Here is a 27,093-nt window from a genome sequence, read left to right as displayed (position 1 = left end):
AGTGGATCAAGGACCTCCACATCAAACCAGACACACTCAAACTAATAGAAGAAAAACTAGGGAAGCATCTGGAACACATGGGCACTGGAAAAAATTTCCTGAACAAAACACCAATGGCTTATGCTCTAAGATCAAGAATCGACAAATGGGATCTCATAAAACTGCAAAGCTTCTGTAAGGCAAAGGACACGGTGGTTAGGACAAAACGGCAACCAACAGATTGGGAAAAGATCTTTACCAATCCTACAACAGATAGAGGCCTTATATCCAAAATATACAAAGAACTCAAGAAGTTAGACCGCAGGGAAACAAATAACCCTATTAAAAAATGGGGTTCAGAGCTAAACAAAGAATTCACAGCTGAGGAATGCCGAATGGCTGAGAAACACCTAAAGAAATGTTCAACATCTTTAGTCATAAGGGAAATGCAAATCAAAACAACCCTGAGATTTCACCTCACACCAGTGAGAATGGCTAAGATCAAAAACTCAGGTGACAGCAGATGCTGGCGAGGATGTGGAGAAAGAGGAACACTCCTCCATTGTTGGTGGGATTGCAGACTGGTAAAACCATTCTGGAAATCAGTCTGGAGGTTCCTCAGAAAATTGGACATTGAACTGCCTGAGGATCCAGCTATACCTCTCTTGGGCATATACCCAAAAGATGCCTCAACATATAAAAGAGACACGTGCTCCACTATGTTCATCGCAGCCTTATTTATAATAGCCAGAAAATGGAAAGAACCCAGATGCCCTTCAACAGAGGAATGGATACAGAAAATGTGGTACATCTACACAATGGAATATTACTCAGCTATCAAAAACAACGAGTTTATGAAATTCGTAGGCAAATGGTTGGAACTGGAAAATATCATCCTGAGTGAGCTAACCCAATCACAGAAAGACATACATGGTATGCACTCATTGATAAGTGGCTTTTAGCCCCAATGCTTGAATTACCCTAGATCCCTAGAACAAACAAAACTCAAGACGGATGATCAAAATGTGAATGCTTCACTCCTTCTTTAAATGAGGAAAAAGAATACCCTTGGCAGGGAAGGGAGAGGCAAAGATTAAAACAGAGACTGAAGGAACACCCATTCGGAGCCTGCCCCACATGTGGCCCATACATATACAGCCACCCAATTAGACAAGATGGATGAAGCAAAGAAGTGCAGACCGACAGGAGCCGGATGTAGATGGCTCCTGAGAGACACAGCCAGAATACAGCAAATACAGAGGCGAATGCCAGCAGCAAACCACTGAACTGAGAATAGTTCCCCCGTTGAAGGAATCAGAGAAAGAACTGGAAGAGCTTGAAGGTGCTCGAGACCCCAAAAGTACAACAATGTCAAGCAACCAGAGCTTCCAGGGACTAAGCCACTACCTAAATACTATACATGGACTGACCCTGGACTCTGACCCCATAGGTAGCAATGAATATCCTAGTAAGAGCACCAGTGGAAGGGGAAGCCCTGGGTCCTGCTAAGACTGAACCCCCAGTGAACTAGACTATGGGGGGAGGGCGGCAATGGGGGGAGGGTTGGGAGGGGAACACCCATAAGGAAGGGGAGGTGGGAGGGGGATGTTTGCCCGGAAACCGGGAAAGGGAATAACACTTGAAATGTATATAAGAAATACTCAAGTTAATAAAAAAAAAAAAAAAAAAAAAGATGGGTTGAGGGCATTTCTAGTAAACACAGTTTAGAACTCTTATCATATGCATGCTGGTCAGCCTATGTTATCCCCCCACTGGATTTTAATAAACTGATTCATTTAGAAATTAAAAAAAATGTCAAGTAATCAGGGTTATTTTGATACCTTGGGATCTACAAACGAAGGGATTGTTTCTGAAGAACAATCAAATGAGATTTTGGAAGATTAATGTTTGCTGCACACTAGATACACTTAATGCCATCATTCATGCTCAATAACTCTAGTCAATGATTCCTTCAAGCCTGTTATGTAGGCAAGTGGTAGATTTACCAAGTAAACTGTAGTTCCTTTGCAAAGGGTTGCCAGTTACAACATGCTATAATTTGGCTTGTTAATAGTGTAGAAATCTAGACATCCATGTCTCTCCTGGATGAGCACAGGGACAGTTACCGGCCTAGAAATACACTCTTCAAACGAGACTACAGTCTAAAAGTTACAGCTAACACCTTCTAGTCTGGTATATGCTGGGTAGAGAAAGACACAAAGCCTCCCTTGACTCAGCCCTGCACATCTAAAGCCACTAGCAGATGGTCGGAGCTCTTGGTGTGAAATAAGTTCCAAGGAAAGCCAAAAGTGTGAATGCTACATGAGTGCATTTCTACAGGTTCTGTGACCTAGAACCATCCATCATGATCTGCTCTCCAGGGGAGACAGTATGAGTTTGCATAGCCCTACCTGTTCAACTTAACCACAAGCACTATGGACAGTGTTTTAGGTGAGTAGCTGCTGTTAACAGTCATTTGTATCCAGAAGACGATTCAGGAAACAAGTTCAGAAAGTGTGAGAAGTTGGCAACAGCGAAGGCTCTTCTTGAGGAGCTTCTCAAAACCTTCAGTAAAAGCAACTTGAGGGCTTATCTAGAAAGAGATTCACATGGCTAAGAGTGACTGCTATACACTTTGAGACGATTCTGATATGCATGAGTTCTTTCTGTTTGGGGGCTGGAAACTGTGAGTCATGGTGTTATACTTCCTGTTTGTCCTGACTGCTGAAGGACCTCCACATGCCTTAGACTTCTGGAATCTTTCTCTCTTTATGTTATACATGATTGAGGCTGTTTTCCAAATAACACACACTCTCTCTCTCTCTCTCTCCCTCTCTCTCTCTCTCCCTCTCTCTCTCTCCCTCCCTCTCTCCCTCCCTCTCTCCCTCCCTCCCTCTCCCTCCCCAATCTCTCTTCCTCCCCAATCTCTCTCCCTCCCCCTCTCTCCCTCCCTCTCTCCCTCCCTCTCTCCTCTCTCCATTATCCCCTGGATAGAAAAGGGTGGTAGAGCATGGTGAAGTGAAAACCATTAATTCTTAAATAATAAAAAGGATTATCTTCAAATAATTTTTTTAAAAAGAGAGGGAGTTGGGTTTCAAGAGAAAATTCCTTCAAAGGAATTTTCAAAAGCAGTGTCTGTGGTGTTTAGAGCAAAGACCTATCTATACTCTATATATCTATAGTCTAGAAGCAAATTGGCAGTGACATCTCAGACATGATGTTAAAACACAGGCAATAAAAGAAAAACATAAATGTGAGTTGGTCATTTTTTATTTGCGTATTAAAAGTACCATCAAAAACCTGAGGACACACCAAACCATGGCCCATATAACAGTAGTCAGACTGTAAAAAGAACCTCCAAGCCTCATCAAACAGAACCACCTAATTTAAGACCGAACAAGCTACTTTTCAAAAAAAAAATTTTAACTCCATGGGCATTTTAGTTCCAGACCTCATTATCACTGTATTGAGGTATGTTAGATAAAGGCAGATTATTGTATAATATTTTGCCTATATGTTGTGTTTTATTTCTTTACTATATATAGGATTTTTAATGCAACAGCGTTAAGATTACATAGTTCCACTCTTTATAGCTCTCCATCCTCCACAAAGTGGAGTTCAAGCCGGTGTTGTTGCTATGGTCTAGAGAGGGTGGCTGCTAGGGGTCAGGGTCTGAGTCAGGGCTGGAGAGCTGATGGCCAGAGTGTGGACCTTTGCTTACAAAGACTTTCTGAAGATGTTAGATGAAGGATTCTGGGTGATAAACTTGACACTTGCTAAGGAGCACCTCTAAGCATTCTCAGACAGAAGAAAGTGATATGCTAATGGACTGGTGTGTGTGTGTGTGTGTGTGAGAGAGAGAGAGAGAGAGAGAGAGAGAGAGAGAGAGAGTGGAGAGAGAGAGAGAGAATCATCTCGAACACCCCCAAACATTTCTAATTCTACTTGTCAATCACATCTCAATAAAGCTGATAATATGCACCCAATCTGAGCCAAATAAAAAGGAATTATTTCTGAATATCAAAATTTTGAACTAGGCATGGAAACAACTGTGCCAGCATCTTAGCTGCTACAGAGACCGGGGTGAGAGAATCTCTTGAACCCAGGCGTATTTGAGCACAGCCTAAGCGTTCACAAAACAGACAAACCAAACCCACATCTCAAGAAGAAAGCAGTAGCTAAGTGCGTTGGCACAGTCCTGTAGCCCCAATTCGGTAAAGAAGGGTCACAGGCTCAACAATGAGACCCTGTCTCAAAAATAAAAGAAAAAAAGTATTTATATTATATCTTAAGAATGTGTGTACATGAAATCATTGGCAGGTTGGATTCAAATGAGAGCCCCTTCGATCCCATCAGGATAACTATAAGCCCCCACACCCTGCAAAGAAGAAACAAAAGATCAGAAAATACTAAATGCTGGTGAAGACAGGGAAATGAGCCCTTACACGCTGCCAACGGTGGTGTCAGGTGGAGAAGCCACTGTGGGACACTGCCTCATAAAGCAAGCAAGCAAACAGCGACAATAACAATAACAAAACAAAACACCTCGGAATTACCGTACAACAGTGTCACCTCTGGGCATTTACTTCGAAAGAATTGAAATCAGATTTGAACGAATTGTCTACCCCACTGATTCATTCACATCTCTCGGAGGGTGAAACAGCACAAGATACCTATGAATGGATGAGCAGGGCACAGCACGTCCTGACAAACAGAACACAGTTGGCCTTGAAAAGATTTTCACGGGATGAAGAGTGGGTGAACCCTGAGAGTTACGTATGAAATACCAGCCACCAAATGATCCAGTCTGTACGAGCGCCTATCAAAGTCAAATTCATCGAGGCAGAGAGTAGAGTGGTGGTTTTCAGGGGCCAGTGGGAAGGAAATGGGGAGCTGATGTTTAATGGGTACAGAACTTCCGTTGGGAAACATGGAACCCTTCTGGAGATAGACTAGATTGACAGTTCCACACCAACATGAGTGTTCTTAAAATGCTACAAAGCCCAACATTTAAAACTGGTGAATGGGGGAGGGGCGAGATGACGAAAACATACTCAAAATTCTTAAGAACACATTTTAAACAAGAAAGGGAGAGAAAATACATAAACAGAATGCTAAGAAAATAAATAAAACTGGCAAATTTTATAACATATGTGTATCTTACTACAATGGGGGGGTGGAGCCTACCATCAAGGCCAGTCCAAGGGAGCAACAGATGGTTCCCCAAAGAGGACTTTTGTTTGCTTCTCTTTGCTGGGCAGCTGTGATAAGACAGACTCTGCATCCCTCCACGGATCGCACTCAGGCTTGTAATCAAGATGCTATAATCTGAGAGTGCAGAGAAGGAAAGCAAAACCAGCCCCCATGGTGAGCCTGATCCCACTCCTCTCTCCACACATGGCTGCTAGGGAGTTCTAATCTGCGGTAGTCTCTCCTGAAATCAAGTGGGGAATCCCAAAGAAGACAGTTTAGGTCTTTCTTAACTTTAAGTGAGCGGAAACCAAATGTGCACCAAAGGTTTGAATCGGATTGAGAGTGCTGCGCGCGCTGGAATTTCAGCCCCTGACCGCTGCCTGCCTGAGTTGCCCTTCTGATGTCACTGTTGAACCTAAGCCATCGTAGCCATCTAGCCATCGCTGCCTTTTATGCTCTGTACTCTTCTGAGTTCTGCAGAATTTGAGGTTCTTAACTCCTCAGTTTGGATTCTTCTGCGTCAACGAAGCTTTGGGGTTTCAGATCTTCCTCGCCCGTAATTGCCAAGGATATCAGAATTACACAAAACGCTGCTGTTTCGCAAGTGTTTCTGGCCAGTGCTCCCGCAGACCAGTTGTTATTTATAATACCTATAGAGAGAAAGGAGCTTAAAAATTAAGTCACCCTGCACTTCCCAACAAAGCAGGGCACAGCTGTACTGGGGATTTGGAGCAACTGCTCTGCGAAGAGACAGCGAGACTCTGTCTTTCTGCAAGGTCTGCTCAGGTCAAGGCAAGTGGCATGGATTAGGGAGGTCCTGAGCCCTAATACCCAACAAGACCAGCCTCGGGATTGCAGATGGCTTCCTGGAACAGGGACTCTGTGCCTTCACCTGGTGTTTGCATTTCAGGATCTCTTGGGGAACAAAAGCCAAGATCAAGCTTTAAAAATATTTAAAAGTCAATTACATATTTTCCCTAAAGAAATGGTACACTAGTTCAGTGAGGAAAGAACATGATTTGTATTCACATATTTTCCTCTAGAGCCATCATGGCGTGGTGGAAGAAATTGGGGCGTACTTTGGGCAGGAATTTGCATTTGTTCTGCAGTTAGTTCATTCTTGAGGTTCCTGAAGCACATTCTTTAACTGCAAAAGGTTCTGCAGGCAAGCGTGGGCTACAGGCTAGCCAGGAAGCAGCATAAGAAAAGAGCTCCCCAGAAAAGAAGCCATCTGTAACGTATTTCAGCTGCTTCTGGGCACAGAAGGGGCAGGAAGAGCTGCTGGCCAAGGCACATGCTTGAGCCTCCTCTGTTTAATGTCAAGATTCACCATCAGACCAAGGTCCTGTTTGGATAAGGTTAGGTTCAGCTCCAGGCTACCACAGGCGCCCTCAATGCTCGAACCCCACAGTCTAGTGGCACTCTATGGTCCAGACAGTGCCTGGGTCTCCTTAGCAAGTTCATAAGGTCAGAGGGTATCTTCTTGATCTTCTTATCATAGAAACATTGCAGAAGAATGTTGGGTGCTTTATCCCAAGCAGAGCTAGAACTCAACACCAACTCTTTGTGTTCCTCACACAGTACAAGGAGAATCCAGCCATTCTGATTAACCAGTTGAGTAGATGAACATATTTCCTTTACTCAGGAAGCATTTTGTAGTGTCATTCAAGGCCATGCCAAAGGAAAGGAAGAAAAGCAAGTTAGTGGATCAGTGATCCCAGCTTCCTGCAGCCGGAAGTCACTGCTTTCCCCGTACAAAGATACCAAGACATCACCTCCAACTGGTTCAATTCTAAAGTGGCAGCCATGCTGAGTGTCCCGTTGGCAATAGCAAACTGAGTTGATCCTGATACCCACAATTTGGCCTAAAGTCTATTCAGGATAAAACCTGCACTGGGTCAATGAAGCAAAAATGTACTAAAGAGAACTCTCTCACCCGAGACTAACTTTTGGTTCTTTTTTTTTTTTTTTTCGGAGCTGGGGACTGAACCCAGGGCCTTGCGCTTCCTAGGTAAGCGCTCTACCACTGAGCTAAATCCCCAGCCCCTACCCGAGACTAACTTAACCTGGCCTTCTTCCCCTCAGTGCTCTGTTGACATTCAACCCATAAATATAAGAATCCCACTGTCCAGCTACAGCCATCCTCGCTCTCTACTGCAGCTTAGCCGCCACCAACTGCTGGGTTCAAATGAATGTGTGTGCAGCACTGTGCCTGGCCATTTCATGTTGGGCACAATGGATGGTTTCTGGCATTACGCACAGTCACCTCATCCCATTTGAGGAAACACATCATGGATGAATGCAAAGTTTCCCAGCACTTCCCTAGAGCTTCCCTCTAGTTGAGGCACAGATGGGTCCAGTGTCTGCACCTACTTTGGGAAGCTGTTTGTGTTTAAAGAGCTAGTCCTTAGAACTCATTGCAAAACTCGTCCAGTTCCCTCAACCATTTCTTTACTTGCTAACATTTTATTCTGAAAGAAAAAAAAACTACTGGCAAGAATTGGTTGTGGTGGTTTGAATATGCTTGCCCCATGGAGAACAGCACGTGTTGGAGGAAGTGTGTCAATGTGGGGGTGGGCTTGGAGATCTTTCTCCTATCTTCCTGGGAACCAATCTTCTGTTCACTTTCAGAACAAGATGTAGAACTCTCTCACCTCCTGCAACATGCCTGCCTGTATGCTGCTATGTTTCCTGCCTTGATCATAATGGGCTGAACCTCTGAACTTGTAAGCCAGCCCCAATTAAATGTTGTCCTTTATAAGAGTTGCCTGGTCATGGTGTCTGTTCACAGCAGTAGAACCCTAACTAAGACACACCCTTCTCAGGAGTGACATGATTTACCATCAAAAGAAACAACGGAGAAGGCATGCTTAGCCACTAGCCCATAGAAACACCAATGTCTCTTCAGTACCAATGAATGAACACACGTGCCATATTTGCCTTAATTGTGAGACCTCATTTGCAAAGACAGAACAATCTGGCTAATAAACAAGCAAACAGAAAAGGTTCTTCTAAATCCTCCAGCTTGGCAGGCAATTCTGTAGGTCAAGCCACTGGAAATCTGCCTTGGCTGGACAGAGTCACCACCTCTGCCTGCCACCTTTGAAAAATCCTGAGAAGTCACAGCCCTGTCCTTTAGACAAACATTTGCTTGATATTCTAAAGGCTAAGATGGACGGTCATTTTCAGATCTTTGGACTTTATACCATAGCCTCAACCAAAGACACTTGTGCTGGGAGGGGACAATGGGACTTAGAAGTTTAACTATGGGATGACAATATCATAGAAATTACAGGGCACAGCAGTACTGAGCTGCAGAGAGGCCCTTTGAGCATCTCTCAGGGACAACACAGACAACATTACAAAGCATCATTTACAGACAGCATGGAGAGAAAGGCAAAGACTTTTTCTCTCTCCCCACATCCCCTCCCAAGCCTGGCAGAGTCCTGCATCACAAGTCATTTGTTTTGATTTTTTTTTTGTTTTTTTTTTTTTTAGTGGCAAGAGAAAAGAAAAGAGCCTCTGTTCCAGGTTAGTCTTCCCTGAAGTGAAAGGTGGCCATCTGCCTCAACTAGGCCAAGGAACTCCCTGTGCCTGCATCCAAGGCTAAGCAACAACATAGGTGTCAATCTTCTAGGAGAATGGGGCCTTCTTCCCACCTGGAGATGCTCTCTCTGCCTCTTGGGCTGCTTGTCCCTGCTCACTGTCTCACTACAGGCTTTGTCTCATGAAAGAATGACCATGAAGCTATTTATTCAAACTTCCAGGCTGTTTTCTCATCTGCTAACTCTTGACAATGGTTCTTATTAGTGGAGGCAAGATAGAGCTAGAGCGGTTTTAAAATCAGCGGCACAACCTTTTCCCTCACCAGTGTATGGTAGGAGGCAGGTGAAGATTAACTGTTCAAATAAGTATTAAGGCTATGGGTTAGTTCAGATTTTCATTTGATTCATATGGCCCCATAATTCCAAATAATCTTAAAATTAGTCAAGGCCACAAAAATGTTTTAATATTTGTTTTTGCTTGTGCTGTTTTGCTGGGGCTGCTACAAGAAAATATCACAGAACTTGGGAGCTTAAACGGAAGACAATATCTCTCGGGATTGAAGGAGCTAGAAGCTGAAGGTCCCAAGAGTCTTCATCCTTGTAGATGTAGCTTAGAGATGGTCATATCATCACTATGTCCTCTGGTTTTCTTTCATTAGCATTTGTTTATTTTACATGTTCATAATTAATACACCAGCAATTATAGACCTACTATGAAAGTGGTATTCAGAACCAGATACATCAAAAATGCAAAGACAACGTAACAGTTGTAACAGTGTAACAACAATGACCAACTTCAGCATTCAATTCTGCCTTTTGTTTTGATTGCATAGAATCACTAGTCAATTTCCAAAAAAATAAATATCTTAGCCACAGTTCAGGGTCTTCGTCATCAACATAGACAATGCACACATGGAAATCAATAACAACATGTTTGCACGTGACCTGCACCTAAACCAAACTAGCTGATATCTCAGTGAGCTCTGGGCAACACGTGCACCTATATCTAGCCTGTCCTCTTGAAGGCCTGTGCGCAGGAAGCAAAGTTTTTGTGCAAGTTTGTTCATTTAAAACAATAACAACAACAAATCCATGGTAGAGGGGTCTGAATATAGTGGTACATGCCTTTAATCTCAACACTCGGGAGACACAGACAGGTAGATTTGAAGTTATCCTGGCCTATGTAGCAAATTCCAGGCCAGCCAGGGCTACCCAGTCTCTAACGTTCTAAAGGGATAGACTGAAATAATGTCAGTGTAGAATGGCATATCCCCTGGCTGGTGACATATTTGGGAGACATATTCAATAGACACAGACAAGACAAAGGGTTTATCTGGAGACTGTATTGACTTACGTGGCAGCACAATGTAGGGGTTAGTTGATGCTGTCGTGGGAGTGGGAGTTCTACCAGTGTACTCATGACCAGATGACTTTGCGGTCTCCTAAGCCAGGTGCAGTGCCATCCTCAGCCTGCCTGGAGAAGGGCATCGTCCTCCATATCCTGTGTCAGCTTCAGTACATGCAGCAAGCCTGAAACTGGGTCATCGTCTGCCTGTCCACACTGTCTTTAAATTTTCTTATGGATTGCCTCAGGGACGACTTGGTCTTTGCTAGCCTGAATCAAACCTCCTTTCTCAATTTTTCTATTCTGTCCCAGTTTCTGGAATAGATTGCCCAACCTCAGAATATCAGCAGAGCATGAGTCAGAGTCATCCTACTGATAGGTAGGTAGACCCATCAATAACCTGGAATTCTGTCTCATGAGCCTGCAAGCGTTCTGTGACTATAATTCAAGGATTATGGATCTCGAGGCTACAAATACCCAACGCCAAGCCTCCCCTACTTTTGTTTACACCTGAAACCTGCCATATCTTCATCATCTGAGAAGTACGGGTCTCTTCTTCATCTGGTTCTAGGAGATCCTTGGCAGAGAATACACTCAGTTTTTCAATCCTCAGGTAAGCAGGGTAAGTCGAGGAACCTTATCTAACTCTGGCAATGACACTGGGCTGACATTCCAAGGACCAGTCATCATTGAGGACAAGAAGGTCATTTCAGTACTCATGAGTTCTGATTAACTCACCAGTAGAGTTGATGATCATTCCTTCATCCTTTAAAAGCTCATCTAAACTGTTGAAAATGTAATATCAGGGTCACACAGTTTGAGGATAACTCCAACCACATCCACTTTCACGTTGTCTCCCTAGAAGCTAGAGTGCGATAGCATCCTAGGTAGCACGTGTCAAAGCTTTGTTCTTGTCCTTTCCCTCCTGAACCCCTCCCTGGCAGTCTCTGTGTACATGTGGGGTGGGTGCATATATGCATGTGTGTAGAGGCTGAAGGTTAACCTCAGACACTACCCACTTTTTTTAAGACAGCATTTCTTTTCCTCTTGGAAGTCACAAATGGGCTAGATTGACTGGTCAATGAGCCTTGGGAATCCATTTGTCCCTGCCTTCCTTAGTACGGTTGTTATAAGTGATGCCTGACTTTGCATGAGACCTCCCGTTTACGTGGAAAGCACTTTACAGACTTTGAATCATCTCCTCAGCCTCACCTTCATTTTATTAGAGCACCAGCTCTCTTAAATTGGGGATCCACTAGTGCGCCTCTATTTAACTGTTATCAACTTATGACGGGTCTTATCTCTGAGCACAGTCAATGGAAGTGGGATTTACATTAAATTGGCAGTGGAATGGGGTATGGTTCAGGTCATAGCACCACACTTAACCATTTTGAGATAGAAGGAAGGTACAAAGGATTGTCTATGTTCTAGGAATGTACATTCTAAAATCAATTTATGCTGGAGAAAGAAAGCATTTATAAGCTCTTCTCATAAGCCCCAAGCTTTCTTCTAGATTCCAACATGCCTGTCTATTCACCCCTACTCATGGAAGGTAAGTGGTATAGAGGGCTGCAGTGGCCTGCGATACTCGTGATAAGGGGACACAAAGACATTCAACTCAAGCTATGGCTGTCTTGAGAGAAAGACTATATGGGTAAGGCCTGCAGCATAGACTGTGCTTACTAAATCCCGACTCTGAGCACTGAAGGTTGCACCTCTCAGCCAGGATGTGTCTGTCACACGATGTCTTCATGAAGAGTGGAGAGGAGCATTATCTCAACGTTTCTTCCCAAGCCAAGAACTAGATGGCAGTTTGTTAATAAAGACTCTGCTGTTTGCCTGAACTGCAAAAAAGCTGAGTCTGCATGCTAATTAACTCAGCAAGTTCATACCCAACACAGTATGGCATATGAAAGACAGTTTAAGCCTGAGATCCTTCCATAAGGATTGTGGAATAGGCTGAATGGAAAACAGAAGTGACCCAGACAAATCCCTGGATAGAAACCAGATACTGACAAGCAAAGAAACCAAAGTTCCTGAGCATTTGCTGAGTGGCAGTACCCAGCTCCCTCTACTCACAGTCTCACTCAATACCCATAATGGCTCTGTGAGGAAAATAACATCGTTATTTCCCGCCTAAGTGATAAAAGAACTGAGACACCATCAGGTAACTGACTTCAGTATAAACATCCAATAAATGATGAAATAGGCCAAGTCCAGGAAGCTTGGTTCTGAGTCCATGCGCTAAACTACATTACAGCAACCCACGCCTCAAGCTTTCAACTACACTTGTCCACTAGATGTAACAATTAGTGTTCACAGTGTATGTTAGAATGAAAATCCGCTAGTGTGGGAACTTTCTTACCTTAGTCATTTCCTTATCCCTAGCATAGACAATTGCATCCAAGACAATAAATTGGTGCTTAATAAAATGTACCTCACTGGGGAGACAGCTGAATCAATAAAGAGCTTATGTAAGTAGAAGTCTGATCCCAAAACCCCATGAAACAAAAAGGCCAGGCATCGTGACACATGCTTGGTGTGGGAGGACTCTGTATAGATTATGGCCAGAAGAGTGTTAATCAATGTGAGATAAGAAGGAAATCTAGTTCAACATGACTCAGTAGCTAGTGTTGGTTCAAACTTCAAGAGTTTGACATGGGCAGGTTATTTTAGGCATATTTAAGTACAGTAGAATTGGGGGGTGGGGTCCTTGATGTAACACAATTCCATATGCAGAATGAGGCATAGTTACATCAAAACTCTCCTCAAGAAGTACATGTCAGTTCCTTCATGAAGATGGTCTGTAGATTGGATAGATGTGTTATCTTAAGAGTCTAGGGGAGGATCTAGTGTGTTCTCAGCTACACAGAAAGTTCAGATGTCATTGGGACTATCAGTCACATCCAATCCTGGTTGTAGGAGGCTAGGGGAGCCCCTGGCCATACAGATTAGCACAGAGGTCTCCTAGACTATTAATCACCTCTGGTCCTGCTTGTAGGAGCTTGGGATAGCCACGGATGGCCTGGCCCTATACTTAGTACGGGGTTTACCTAAGCCTAACTAGCCATCTCCATTCCTACCCTTCTGGGTGGAAAACAGGTCATACATCTCTTTCTTTGAAGAGACAACTCTGTGTGTTTAGCATCTCTGGATTCCCTCATGCTTATCTGTGAGTACACAGACATTTTTGCTCCTGGCAGTTTGGAATCCTAGCACTGGGAAGGCAGAGACCAAGAGATACCTTAAGGCTCCTCCTAGCCAATCAGATGAACCAACTGAAAGACACGGTCTCAGTAAAAGATGGCGGACACCAAGGAGCAAGCCTAATGTTGCTCAGTGGCTTCCACAGACATGCAGCAACACACAAAACACACACACACACACACACACACACACACACACACACACACACACACATCCTTTATTTAAAAAAAAATCATGTAATTAAATTATTTATGAATGAATTTGTACAGACTTGGTGAAATTATTGCACTAGTCTCCTTAAGGTCACCCCCCTATTTTTTATAACTTTATCATCAACAATAACCCCTTGCAATCTACTGCATTTTTTGTGGTAATATAGGCTGCATTCAATCACTTGCCATTAATCCCCGTGGCTCAGATTTAAACTATTAATTTCCATCATGGGGTTCTCATAGCATGGTTGACTTATCTTCACTAAACAACCCTTTCCTGTGTGAGACATGCCACCTACCTAGGTACACACACCTTCATGGTCCAGAGAGTTAAGCAGTAGCAACAGCTTCTAAGACTTCTGTCCTTGTCTCCAATGTACACTTCCATTTTTATTTGTCAATACTTGATCATAAACACGCCACTGTGTTGCCTCTGCCTGCTGCCCTTGCCTGTCCATGTAACACACACACACACACACACACACACACACACACACACACACACATTTCTACAAGCTGGAATTCTCTCTTCCTTCATTTTATGGCATAAGCTTCACCTGTCTTTCAAAGTTCAATCTCTTCCAAAAAGCCCTGTCTAGTCACCCAAACTCAGGGCTCTGAGGTAAGTAATTGCAGTCTGTCACCTCTCCCTCATCCTCTCCCATCTTCCTAAGAACACTGCAGTCTCTTTTCATCTTCAGCATCCTTCCCAACAAGCAGGAAAGCCTTACCTCATAGCAGACACAAAGTGAGCACAGATTGTTTAATTCTTGCTGGTAGTTACATCTTACCCAAACGTAAAACATCTGGATATTTTATAAGGTGAAAAAAACAGTTGGGTTAAAGTTGACAGAGCCAACAATTCTTCATTTTAATCATGTTATACAAACACCACCATTGTGACTATACACTTCCAGACTGTCCCCCACCAACAAGACACCAAACATTTATCAGGCTCTTCTACCATTCCCTTCCCTTCTGAGACTATTGGCTTGTCTTGTCTAGATTCTTCGTGTAAACGGAATAACGTACCATGTAGATTTGTAAACATACCTCCTCTCCTGTCGCATAGTCATCCATGTTGGAACATATGCCGTGCTTCATTCTCTTTTTGTGACTGGATAATATTCCAGTGCATAGTTACATGGTCCCTCATCCTCAACTGATGGACATGTGAGTTTCTATCCACCAAAATAATTTGAACTATTTTAATGCTCCCGTGAATATGTACTCAGTTTTTCTTGGAGTGCCTGTCTTAAATTCCCCATTACCTTGGAAGAGTAAGTTCTGTACTAGGAACTGTACCAGCGGCTTTGTCTCATTCTACAGTCAAGATGTCTCTTTTAGCAAAACACTCTAATTAAACACATATGCTCATTAGTAAATTTTATCATTTTTCTACTTCAGAATGTTTTAAAAATCCCTTATAGCTTGCATTTATATTGGAGGCTACACATTTTAAACTCTGTGCTAATTAGCAGAATCTGATTTAAGTGCTCAAATGCATCACTCATTTGAAGCATAAGCAGGTCTAATTCCTGGGTGGGTTCATTATTCTTCCTTGCTTTCATGTGACCTGCTTTGAATCATGATTAGAGTAGGTCCTAGATGCTTACTGTGAGCCTGCCACTACAGTACAGACGACTGAGTTACATGCTATTACCCTGTCACAGATGATCGACAGATCTCAAAGAGCTTGCCATTTGCTCAAAGTCACAACGTTTTAGGAATAGAGGCTGAATCTCAGACTACATTGTCACATTTCAAACAGTAAAGGCAAGGAGCAGACCAAGACCATCAAAATCTTGTCTTTTTATTCCACAACTATAATCACGTTTACATAAATCAATATTCAACCTTTAACACCCATATCCTAAATGAAGAATACAAAATAGGAACTCAGATCTCTCACAGATGGAGTACCCATGTTCAAGTCAACAGGCCAAACTCTCCTTTAGAAAATAAACCATTTCTATTCTTTTTCCAGTTGAATTTATTATCCCATATTAAAAATACAGAGTTGGGTGTCCCACAAATGCAGTGACACATGCTGATACAATCTACATGGTCCAACGCTCATAGATGACAGAAAACAGGGCAGACTGCTGTGGGACAGGAAGTGCTAACTGCTTTGCTGCTCTGCCTCTCCCCAACACCACGGAGTTTGGTTAAGACAGGTGAGAGACAAGAGGTGGAAACACCCCTATCACTGCGTGCTGCTGTGGAAAACAGTAAGGTGTGTGTGCACATGAGTGTGTGTGCAAAAGTGTATGTGCACATGTGGGTGCATGCCTGTGTGTGTGCGGAAGTATTCCAATACCAGAATTCAGGACAACCATCATCTAACGAGTCAAAAATAAATACCTATGATTCACATGGTCCTTCCCTGATTTTTCATGGCCGATTATTATGTATTCGAAGAAGGTAAAGATAGGATAGCCTACTGTTTAGCTATCTTGAGTTTAGAGTCTAAAGAATGGTATTCTGCTAACATTTTGACCTCTCAGTACTGGATTTGCTGCCTAGACGAACATAGTATCTGGGCAAGCCATTGATTTGTATGTTGGCTCTTCCTGCTATGGGACAGTAACTCCTGCACAAGCATAGCAAGATCCATATGATAAGGGTTTATCTCTTCCTATCATTATTAGAATTTAATTCCATAGTAAACATGGGGCTTTAGTATTTTAGCTTTTCCCCACATATAGCAAGGGGCACCAAAAGGGAGTAAACACATCAAAATGTAACTGCTCAAGGATTTCTGGCAAGCTGAATACATCCACATAAACAACATTGAGCCCAACCCCTCTGTGGACAGAGTGCAGATTCTGATAGAAAACTAAGTACCACAAGCATCCTGTGCCCGATAAAGCATAAGAATTAAACGTGCCACTTGAGGCATGGACAACATCAAAAAGAATCACTAAGATAATGAACAACTAAAAGCAGAGACCACACATAAGGAACAACAACAAAGAGATAGCATGCGACTCTCTGATGGCTTTCAGCCAACACTTCGTCTTTATGTGACTTCAAGTATAGTCCAGTAGTCCCCACTCTGACCCCCGAGGAGAGAGCCTCTCTCTCTACCTCATATAGACAGAGCTAAGGAACCAGCCTAATGGCAATGAATTGAAAATTAATTAACTAATAAAGCCAGATTTTAACATGATCATTTTGCTGTGTGAGGCTCCCCCTTCACTGTTACATATCATTCCTGCATACGCATCATTGGCAACACCAAAGCCCCATTTAGAAAAGGAAAACCTAACTACGGGAGAGATGAGCGTGGAAAGCTTAATGAAAATAAAGATACTTGCCTCTCCACAATCCACTTGTCTCTTCTTCTTTTAATGGATTTGCAAGGATAATCTATAATCAAGGTCCAAAAACAGACTTAATTAGGAGCCCTATGTGACCTGAAGTAAGTCATAAATTGCCCTCTCCTGAGTACCCCTCTACTTCAGGCAGATGCTGCCAGCCACAAAACCTCTTATCTCAGAGGAGAAAGGATTCCTACTGGCCGAGGGCACCAGCTGTCTGAACACTTGATACAAATGTGTTCTCTAGAACCCATTACACCCAGCAAGGCTTTCCTCCTCAGCTTCCCTCAGGTCAGCATTCTTTGTCTAGTTGAAAAGAAAAATTAAGAAAGACTCACGGAGAATAGCTATCCACAAATATGCACAGGAACTAGGGACAGGGTGTCCTTTTGAAAGAAACCCAGAGGCAAAGTCTGAATGAATGGCATACTTTTCGTAAAGGGGGTAATCAGGCTAAAAGAACAATTCTGTTGGAAAGTCGGCGACCTTTGCAGAGGATGTGACCTTGAATTTGAATCTTCCTCTGATTCGAAGAATGTGTCCAGTTGTTGATCTCACAATTAGATCTTTACAGGAAGTTTGTAACTCTTTTCATCAAGTACAGAGATCCGATTTGGGAGTTGGGAGTGAGGGATGGTATTAAATAGCATTATAACTTCCCAAATATATTGGTAACATTCTGGTGGATTCAATTGTATTTTGAACTCAAAAAGTAATTCTCAAATGCAAGATCTCTATTCAAATCCATATTTGGATGGGAATTATTAACCCTTAAGATATAATTAGTAATCATTACCCAAGAAATCTTCCTCTGAGATATCAGGCTATAATCCAGGGTGCTTTTTAGAACTGTCACTTAGGTGTTGTTGGTGTTAATTGATTAGCAACCCTGGGCTGGCCTGGAACTCACCATGGAACTGAAGATGCCCTTGAAGTCCTGATCCTCCTGATTTTCCCTCCCGAGTGCTGAGATTCCAGGCATGTGCCTCCATGCCCAGTTTATGTGCTGACAAAGATTGAGCCCAGGTCTTTGTGCTAGGTAAGCCCTCTATCAACCCCTAGCCCTGATGTCTGTCCTGATGAACCTGGAGAAAGAAGCTAAGAAATATGTCTTTACCTATCATAGAGGGGGATCTTTTAGTTTTAAAAAGTAAGTAATAAAATTCTATAATCAGATAAGTCAGTGAGACAATGGTAAAAAAAAAATCTTTCTTGGTCAAAGACACACTGGTGTTTCATCAACTTCGTGTTTTCCTGAAGTGTGTCTGCAGCCTCACGCAGTAGATGAATGAGTCTTCCCCAGAATTACATTTTGCCTTCCCAAACCCTACCTCCTACACATTGCTGCCAGTAGTTTAACTGTGGAAGGCCTTGACCTCCTTTCTTTGTCTGTCTGATTTAAGTGTGTCTGCTTCCTTGGGGCTACCAAGCTCAATCGGACAGCCAGCCAGAGCCAAGTGGAACATCAGCCAACCCACAAACAATGGGTGCCTTTCTCTGTTTGTCACATGAGCAGTGTTGTATTACAGCTATTGTCCCCCCAAGGAGAGAGGAAGGGAACAGCTTCTCACAGACCAACTATTTTCCATGCCCACTCTGGCCATCGCCAAAATTAAAAATTAAAAAAAGGAAAAGAAATAAATGTGCTATTTGAATAGAACCCTATAACCCCAAACAAGAATCCTAGTGCACCCCTAGACCATCGGCATCACCCTGCCTCGCTGAGAATGCACATTCCTGGGTCCAGCACAAGCATTTCCAACCTCACTGATGGCATTGGCACATCTGGTTAAGGGATGAAGTAGAGGCAAGAAGGAAACTGGCTGGGCCTTATATTGAGTGCTGTGCCAGGGTTATAAATCTTAGTCTAGAAAGCAAAAGGCGCAAAGATAAGGGCACTAAAGTATATGGGGAAAGAAACAGGGGTGCTTAAAAACAGTAATGGCTCTCCAGAAGACAACGGGAGTGTTAGTGAAAGAGGCGGGGCTGGAAGAGAAGAAGAAGGACATGCTGGAGCACCCCACAGAGACTGAGAGCATCAGAAAGCAACAGACCAGGACAGTTCCTGATGGCAGAAGGAACCAAGAAAGCCACGGTCACTGTCACCAACAACAGTACAAGCAGACATGCATGCTGGACTGTCATGTAGCTCAAAGACAGAAATGACCGTTTAGCATAGCGTATACATTGGGTTTGCGCTCCAGCTACACACACACCACACCACACCACACACACACACACACACACACACACACACACACACACACACATTTAAAGCTTTTTTTTCAGTTTGTGTATGGGTTTGTGCATCTGTTTGGTGGAAATGTATCTCACCATCCTCTCAAAAATGTACAAAGATCATATTTAATATTTTGTTTTAAATATTAAAGTATGAATTTCCCGTCCAATCCCAAACTTTAAAAGTCAGCCAGCTCAAAGCCTTTTTACTACATAGAGTGACATTCACGTTAGGTAAGTAGCTTCAGGCTGGGACAGCTGACACCATCACGTGGTAAAGCAATCTTGAGACAGGTCAAGGGTAAATCTGAATTCCGCCCCTGATGACTCTAGAAAGCTCAAGCCCTGGCTATCCCTTCCTGTGAACTCCCTCTGCGGTGGAAAGGCTCGTTTTCCAGTCATGCCTTGTCATGAATGGGGAAGGACCTCTAAGCCAAACTTTATTTGAATCTCAATAGGGCGCCCACATCTGGTCTCTCTAAGAAACTAATAGCAGTAACATGTGTTGGGTTCCTTTAAAACACAGACAGTGATGTGAGGGGCAGACAGAAACCAGTCCTGTGACTCCATAAGGAGCTGTCATAAAAACAATTCTCAACCCCTTTGAAATGGTGCTCCCATTGCCATGTATTTGCTGGGATCGCCCTGCCTGAGGTGTCCTGCCCACACGAATCCTCTGCAGAAAGTTACCTGTCAGTATACCCTCTTCCTTGCACGAACCTGAAGCCACCTTTCAGACCTGCCTATTAAACCCTGACTACACCCAGCGCTACCTGGCTGGATAGATAGATAGATAGATAGATAGATAGATAGACAGACAGACAGACAGACAGACAGACAGACAGAGTGTATGTGTGTGTGTGTGTGTGTGTGTGTGTGTGTGTAGAGAGAGAGTATATATATTATATGTGTGTGAATATATATTTAATCTAGATTTTTTTTCCAAAGGTATTAACTCTTTCTTGGTAATTGTAATGTTTATTGTTACACATTATATATCTAATAAATATATAATGGTGTAAAGAATAAAACTCAAACCAATTAATTGTAAAAGCCAAAATCATGGGTTGTCATCAATTCCTCATCTAAAATAAAGTGTTTTTTTAAAATCCAAATATAGTGGTACATACCTGGACCCCAGCACGAGGAAGGCAGAGGCAGAAAGACCATTCAGATTTTGTCTAGTCTGGGCTACAGTCTTAAACGTAGTCTCAAAACAAAACAAAACAATCATTTTTTTAAAATAAACTTCTCAAGATTGTCAGTGGGGAGGAGAACTTAACTTTTTTTTCCATTTTGGCTGAAGGATTTGTTTCCTAAATTTGAAACCAAGATGCTGTAGTTCTATTTTATTCCATAAAAAAAATGACAAGAATTGATGAATTTTGGTTTTCTATTTCTACCAACAAATGTTTTTAAGGCTGAAGGCATAGAGCGTAGTGGAAGGGTGTGTGATTAGCAAGCCCAACACCATGAGTTCAATGTCCTGTTTGTTTGAGACAAGGTCTCCCTATGTAGCGCTGGCTGCCTTGGAATTCACCATATAAACCAGGATGGACTCAAACTCATAGAGACCAGCTTTTCTCTGTTTCCAGAGCGATGAGTGTGCCACCATGCTTGGCTCCCAGTTTTCAAATACTTATCTTTATTCATTCTAATTCTGGGGTGTGCAAGAATAAGTGCTGGTGGTCGCACCCCAATGGGGGTTCTAGGAACCAAATTAGGTCCTCTGAAAGAAGAGTATGTGTTCTTTACAGTTTAGCTGTAAAACAGCTCCCAAAACACTTTTTTTTTTGAAAACTAACTGAAGGATGGGAATGCATTAGGTAGAGTGCTTGTCTTCACGCAAGAGGTTTTGAGTTTTATTGCCAGCACTGCATAAACCCATGGTGGTAGAACATGACTGTGGATCCCAGCACTCGGAAGGCAGAGGCAGAAGAATCAGAAGTTCAAAGCTGTCTTTGACTACATAATGTGTTTGAGGTTGGTTTGAGCTACATGAACCCCTGTCTCAAAATAACAAAACAACAAAAACAGCAAAAAGAAAAAAAAACAACTGAGTACTTAGAGGATTTGTTAAAGACACAAGATGCCATCTGAAGCTGTATTTTAGAGCCTGCCACATTTGCACATTTCGTCTGGGCTGGACATGATATTAATAACACGGTACTTGGTCACCCCCACAGTGAGGCTTCCTTGCTCCAAAGATCTGATGTTTTTAACAGATGCTAATATCCTGTAAATGCACCTAGCAAGTCAAGGCGTCCCACACTGAAATTCTATTTCCCTTGTCTTACAAGTGGAGCTGGGGGGAGGAGGGGGAGGAGGGTGTATGATTTATTGCTCTCTGAATAGGAAATTGAGGTGGTTAGAATGCTTTACATAGTTTCTTTATCTGGGAGAATAAATCATCAAAAATGAAATAGGAGAGAAATCAATAGGCATTAATAGTGTTAACTACAGGATGTAGTGTTACAGCCACACTTCCAGACTGGCTCGGGGCATGGCATTTATCATCAAAGAACAGACTCATGGCCACTGGCAGCTGGGCAGATGAAGTCCAATAAAATAAAACACCAGTGGCGTGAATATTGTACTTCATTCACACATGGGCAAGCCTTTAAGCTGCCTAAATTAGCCCTTCACACACACACACACGCACACACACACACACACACACACGCACAAATATGTTTAAAAGCAGTAAGAATGATTACAGTGAAAGCTCATCTTCAGTGTTCAGTATGGCTAAGAGATGAGCAGGAACTTTGGATTTCAGATTAAGGAATGGACAAGTTCGTAATTGAGGCAATTCAGATGCACAGGCAAGAAAAAAAATCATTCCAGAAGGAAAGAATTATAAACGCTGAATCACCAGGACTCAATGAGTCTGCATCAATTCTTAAAATAAGCTCTCAGAGTAAATACTGGGCCCACATGCTTGCACACTGGGGCTGTGTTCGCAACCCGACAGCCTCAGTTTCCTGTGCTCACTCATCGATGTTGCCATCTCCCACCGATGAACGGACTTCCCCTGTGTCTGTTTTATGTGCAATGGCCATGAGCCAATAGTTCGTCTTTGATGAGGCAACATTTGCTCCAATTTGCATAATTCATTCTCAGAAAGATGAGTGGAAACAGGAAAAATAAAAACTCTACCGGCAATTACAAGTATTTTTTCTCATTAAATTTAATGTGGGACAAAGGAGGAAGTTACTACAGATACTAAAAATGGCAAAGCTTTCGACAGAATCAGATGATAATTGACCTTGGCTAACGTTTGGTTCCTCGAGGAGGAAATAACCAAGGCAAAGGATGTTTAAGAAAGGGGAGCATACGGGATGCTGTGTCTAGATCACAAAGTAGAAGAATAAGGAGAGATGATTTGGCCTTCTGAGGCCACCGTCCCTCACATCACACAGCTCTGCCCCGTGTTTAGACCTGCTTTCAGGACTGTGTCCGTGTTGGAAAGTAAGAAAGACGGTACTGAGGCAGTTACCACGCATGTGCGAGTAAGGGCAGTGTTGGCTAGTTGTATTGATATCAGCGTCTCCACTTCAGCACCAAGACACAGGTATTCACAAGCAAAGGCCTTCGAAAGTACAATTGTCTCTCTCTCTGTTACATGCAGCACCTACTGTGATGTTGAACACATAACATGAATTCAGTAGTATGGGGTGTTTTGTAAGTCCCCGAGGACAGCCTTGAGCGTCTTCTTTTCTGCCACTACCAACTTCATTGGTCATGTCTAGGTAAGTAGCAAGTTCTGTACTGACTTCTCCACCACTCTGAACAGACACACTCGTAATAGATACTGCTCATTCATTCATTCGTTCATTCATTCGTTCTTCTCCCACATGTGCTATATAGCTTTTATATTCCAGCCATCTGAGTAAGTTCCTTCCAACAAGGAATGATGAACTCATTAACCTGCTGGGGATATCATTCAGATAACAATATGACTAACACTGTTAAAAAAAAAAAAAAGCTGTCCACAGAGAGGAATGGCAACCCAATGCAGCTACTGCCTCTGAGAGAAATAGAAAGTTCGGAGGGAACATCTGATTTAAGCTAATTCCTCAAAGATAAATGGACAGCAGGAAGCTGCTCACACAGAAAAGAAGGCCACGGGCATTTTCAATAGAAAGGGCCATCTACACAGCTAGGCCACAGAAAGGAAAGGGTGCTGTGGATTTGGGGACATGTGACATCCACGGGGACTGGAGGGCTGGGAAGCAAGGACGCAAAGAACAACAAAGGAGATGGTACAAAGGTGCTCACATGCAGAACAGCACCGAGGCTGACAGGCTCACTGAACTCTAGGACCCAGCGTCCCTCCAACCCTACTTGGGGACTCTTTTCAACAAGCCCCTAGGAGATGCTGATGGTTTCCTCATGATCCACCAAGGACCTAAGCAAGTGGATCACACGATCAGATTTGTATTTTGGAAATGTGTCATCAGACAGAAGAAACAGTGCTGCAGACGTATCCTCCGCTGTGGAATGGAGGGGACTCATTGGGACCACTGTGGGACTCCGTGGATGCGCTCAACTTCACCCAAGACTTTCTGTCTCCGAATCAAGGAGGGGCCAAGGTTTACACATGGATAAACCATAGGAAACTGTTATTTGTTTAGGTAAAAAATGATCAGGTATTGGTAATTTCTCATGGCAAAAAAAAAATCTAATTTCTTAAAAAATTTTCATCCTTGACTCTGATGTACCCCCAAAGTCTGAAAGCAGCTGGTGGAATATAAGGGGGCTTAGTGCATTCCCGTTTTCACCTATCAATAGTTAGCCAGCAAAGATGGGAGTCCCATAACTCATGCACCCCAAACAACTGCTAAAAACGAGAAAGGGAACCAAACGCCACCAGTGAACTAAGGCCACTAATGGAAAGGCTTTAGAACCAGGAGGCACACCAAAGCTCTTTCCTTACCCTCCCTCCTACTACACACACACACACATACACACACACACACACACACACACACACACACACACACAAGCTCACACGTCATAAAACTGATGTCAAAAGAGAGAAGCAGCCTGTCTGAGATCACACTGAACACTTTACTGAAATCCTCAGTGTTCTGTGTTCCTGTGTATATTTAATCAGGTGTTGAGGTTTGTGGCTAAGGTATTCGAGATTTGCTTTATAGAGAGCTCCAGCCACAAGAAGAAAGTGCTGGCATACTTAAAATGAGGCCGGGCAGAGATGGTCATAAAGCAACAGCACACATTCATCTTGTAAGTACAACCAAAGAAATTAGTACAAAAGCCACTTAATGTAAGAGAGCCTTCATAAAGGTACGATAAAGAAACTATGCCAACCCAAAAGGTTTCTAAGAAGTGTAGAGGCTGTCAATCCCCACAGTCATTGGCATCCAATCATGAACCCGCCTCAGATCCAAGCTCCACCACATGCACCTTCCTTACCACTGAAAGTACCCCACAGAAAACACCGCAAAGAGCATAGGTGAGGCAGGCTGAGCGAACCTTCCTGCCCTGGGCGATGGTAAAGCCTGGAGGTGAGATCAGTCATCAAAGCCCTTTCAATGAAAATATCAACGAACTCTTGCCGATCGCTAACCATATGTGGATAATCACAGCAGCACACGGGTGGCTCAATAATAAGGTAATAGTAATAACAGCTAACTGCTCCTCTGTGTGGGGCTTGTTAGAGCTTCCAAAGCGTTAACTCTCTTAGCTCCTGAGTAAGCCCGACTATTTCGTTCTGATTTTATACACATGCATACAGGTGTTAACCCACACCAAACTGCACAACAGCAAAGCATCAGGGTGGCGTGCTGGGCCCAGAACATCATACTCTAGGAGTTCACCAAAGGAGTGCTTTGGCCTTGTAAACAAAACAAAAGCACCGTGCAAACTGACTCCTTGGAGCCTGCCAGTCAGACTGGTGGGATTTCTGGGTAGTGTCATCCATAAGGACTGAAGGGTTTTTATTTGAGAATACTGTATACAAAGTAAGACCTGGCATAAAGGATCAAGAATGCCATTCTCTCCGCCTTGGCACAGCATGGCTATTATTGGCCAAAAGCAGAAATAATGCCTCATTCAGGCCAATAAAATCCCAGGCTTTCATTGTTCCCTTAAAAAATGTAGGGGTTCGTGTGAGGTTATGTGTGAAAGGAGCAGCAAGTATGGTTCCCCATGTCTCTTTTATTCAGTAGGGCCATTCAGAAAAATACTTCCAGAAGAAAAAAAAAAAAGACAAAATGTTTTCCCAAATCGGGTGTTAGAGTCCTAGCACGAAGAGATTTAAAAGAAAAACAACAAAAAAGTGTACTTTCCTTAAAGAAGTAAATGCAGCTCTAAGGACTGTCCCTTTCTGCATTATCCAAGGGACCAAGCATTCTGACAAGGACCCCATAGTTTAGGAACCTGCCTAGAACCCCCCCCCGTCCCTCCCCCACACCCCTAAAGGCAGGAAAAGAAGCATCCCCTGCTGGCAAACACAAACCAAGTATCAAGTACTAAAGAAAGAAATGTTTAGGAAACTAGTCAAGACCGGAGAGTAGTACTAGACAGACCTCAGAAGAAGGCCAGGTTGAAGCTGTATGACCACCGCCCCCCATCTCCCTGCACCCACCAATGTCACAATCAACGTGGAACAAACACGGGCAAAGCAACACAGCGGCAAAAAATAAACACCCATAACTGGGAGACCTTCCCTGGCATTCCCTGCACGGTCCCAGATAACAAAACCAAACACAAACAATGACAACAAATCCCTCCCTCGGGAAGCAGATAAACCACCAGGACAGCACATCCTTTTACCACTTCCACGAGACCAAGGAATTCTGGTTAAAGGGAAACATGCCCTCAGGCCCCAAAGAGCCCCCCAGAAGCCACCAAGGCCAAGGGCTTCCAGGGTTGAGTTTGCTTAACTCTTACCCGGTCCTGAAATGCTGTGATTGGCAGTGCAACCTGTTTTCCCCTGGTCTTCACCCACTCCAGCCGAGATTCAAAATCTTTTCCCAACCGCGGCTGCTGGCTTCCAAGCAGAGTCCCAGGAGAAAGCAATGTATGCTAGTCTTGCTTAAGCTCTGGAGATGCGGACGCGGGGAAGCAGGCCCGTCCCGGAGCCCCAGTTTTGCACAGGGACCGAGTCCTGCTGCAAACTTGATCAAGCTTTTCCCTGTCTGGCAGGAGATGCTGGAGGAAGAAGGCGGTAACCCGAGCCCGGCTGGGATGCGAGCAGTTGCCTCTGCTGCAGCTGCTGCCTCCGGGACAGTGGCCGGTGGGGGGGAGGTTTGGGGAGGGGGAGCGATGTCGCTCGCTTGCGGTCCCTCCAAACCTGCAATCTCCTTCCGGCCGGACTCCTGGGACCCCAGTCAGTGACTGAGTCAAGAAGTTGGCAAACTTAAGACTCACCACGGGGCTTGAGAGAGTGATAACAGAGTGCTGTGCTCCACAGTACCAGTGCTAACCCCTCCTCAAAGTACCCCAGGAGAAGAGTCTAGGCGCTCTACAAGGATTTGGGGGACAGGGCCAGCATCCGCCAAGCGGACAGGACAGCGCGTCCCCAGACTGAGGGAGCGCAAAAGTGGGACGGAGAAGGGATGGGGACCAGGCCAGGTCACCAGGAACCGAGCGGCAGCTAAGTGACTGGGAAAGTGGGGAGGGAGGAGGGAGGCGATTGGAGGGTGACCCACCAGCCTGTGGGGGGGGGCGCGGGGACAGCTCCCCCGTCGCCTAACTCCGGGCGGGTCGCTGCCAGGCCCTCCGAGGTGATTTCTTGGGGAATAGCTCCCTCTGCCGACCGCCCAGGATGCCCGGGAGACCCGGGGATAGACCTGAACCTGCGGGCTCCTCCGCCCACTTTCCCCCTCCCAGACTGCACAATTCCATTGAGTCCCAACAACCTGGGAAGATACAACACTTTCTAGTTCTCACACAGTGGTTTCTTAATTCTTCTCACTTCCAAACCAACACGAAAGCAGGCAAGGTTTCAACATCGGATAGCCAGACAATTCTGCCCTGGAAGGTTTCTTTTCCTCAGATGAAGGAAGTTCTTTCTAGAAAAA

General features: G+C 43.8%; 1 protein-coding gene across 1 annotated transcript in view; it reads right to left on the bottom strand.

Moving 5' to 3' along the window:
• Positions 1–26,614, bottom strand: part of Megf10 (multiple EGF-like domains 10) — a 157,073-nt gene extending 130,459 nt beyond the window's left edge. The window contains exon 1 of the mRNA XM_087592318.1: positions 25,961–26,614. The gene's annotated coding sequence lies outside the window, so the exon portion shown is untranslated. The remainder of the gene's footprint in view (positions 1–25,960) is intronic.
• Between the last annotated feature and the right edge of the window lie 479 nt (positions 26,615–27,093).

Source organism: Rattus norvegicus, chromosome 18 (genome assembly GCF_021556685.1).
Source record: "Rattus norvegicus strain SHRSP/BbbUtx chromosome 18, alternate assembly SHRSP_T2T, whole genome shotgun sequence".
Lineage (NCBI taxonomy): Eukaryota > Metazoa > Chordata > Mammalia > Rodentia > Muridae > Rattus > Rattus norvegicus.
The sequence above is the reverse complement of the archived record's forward strand: the minus strand, read 5'-3'. Positions and strand labels throughout refer to the sequence as shown.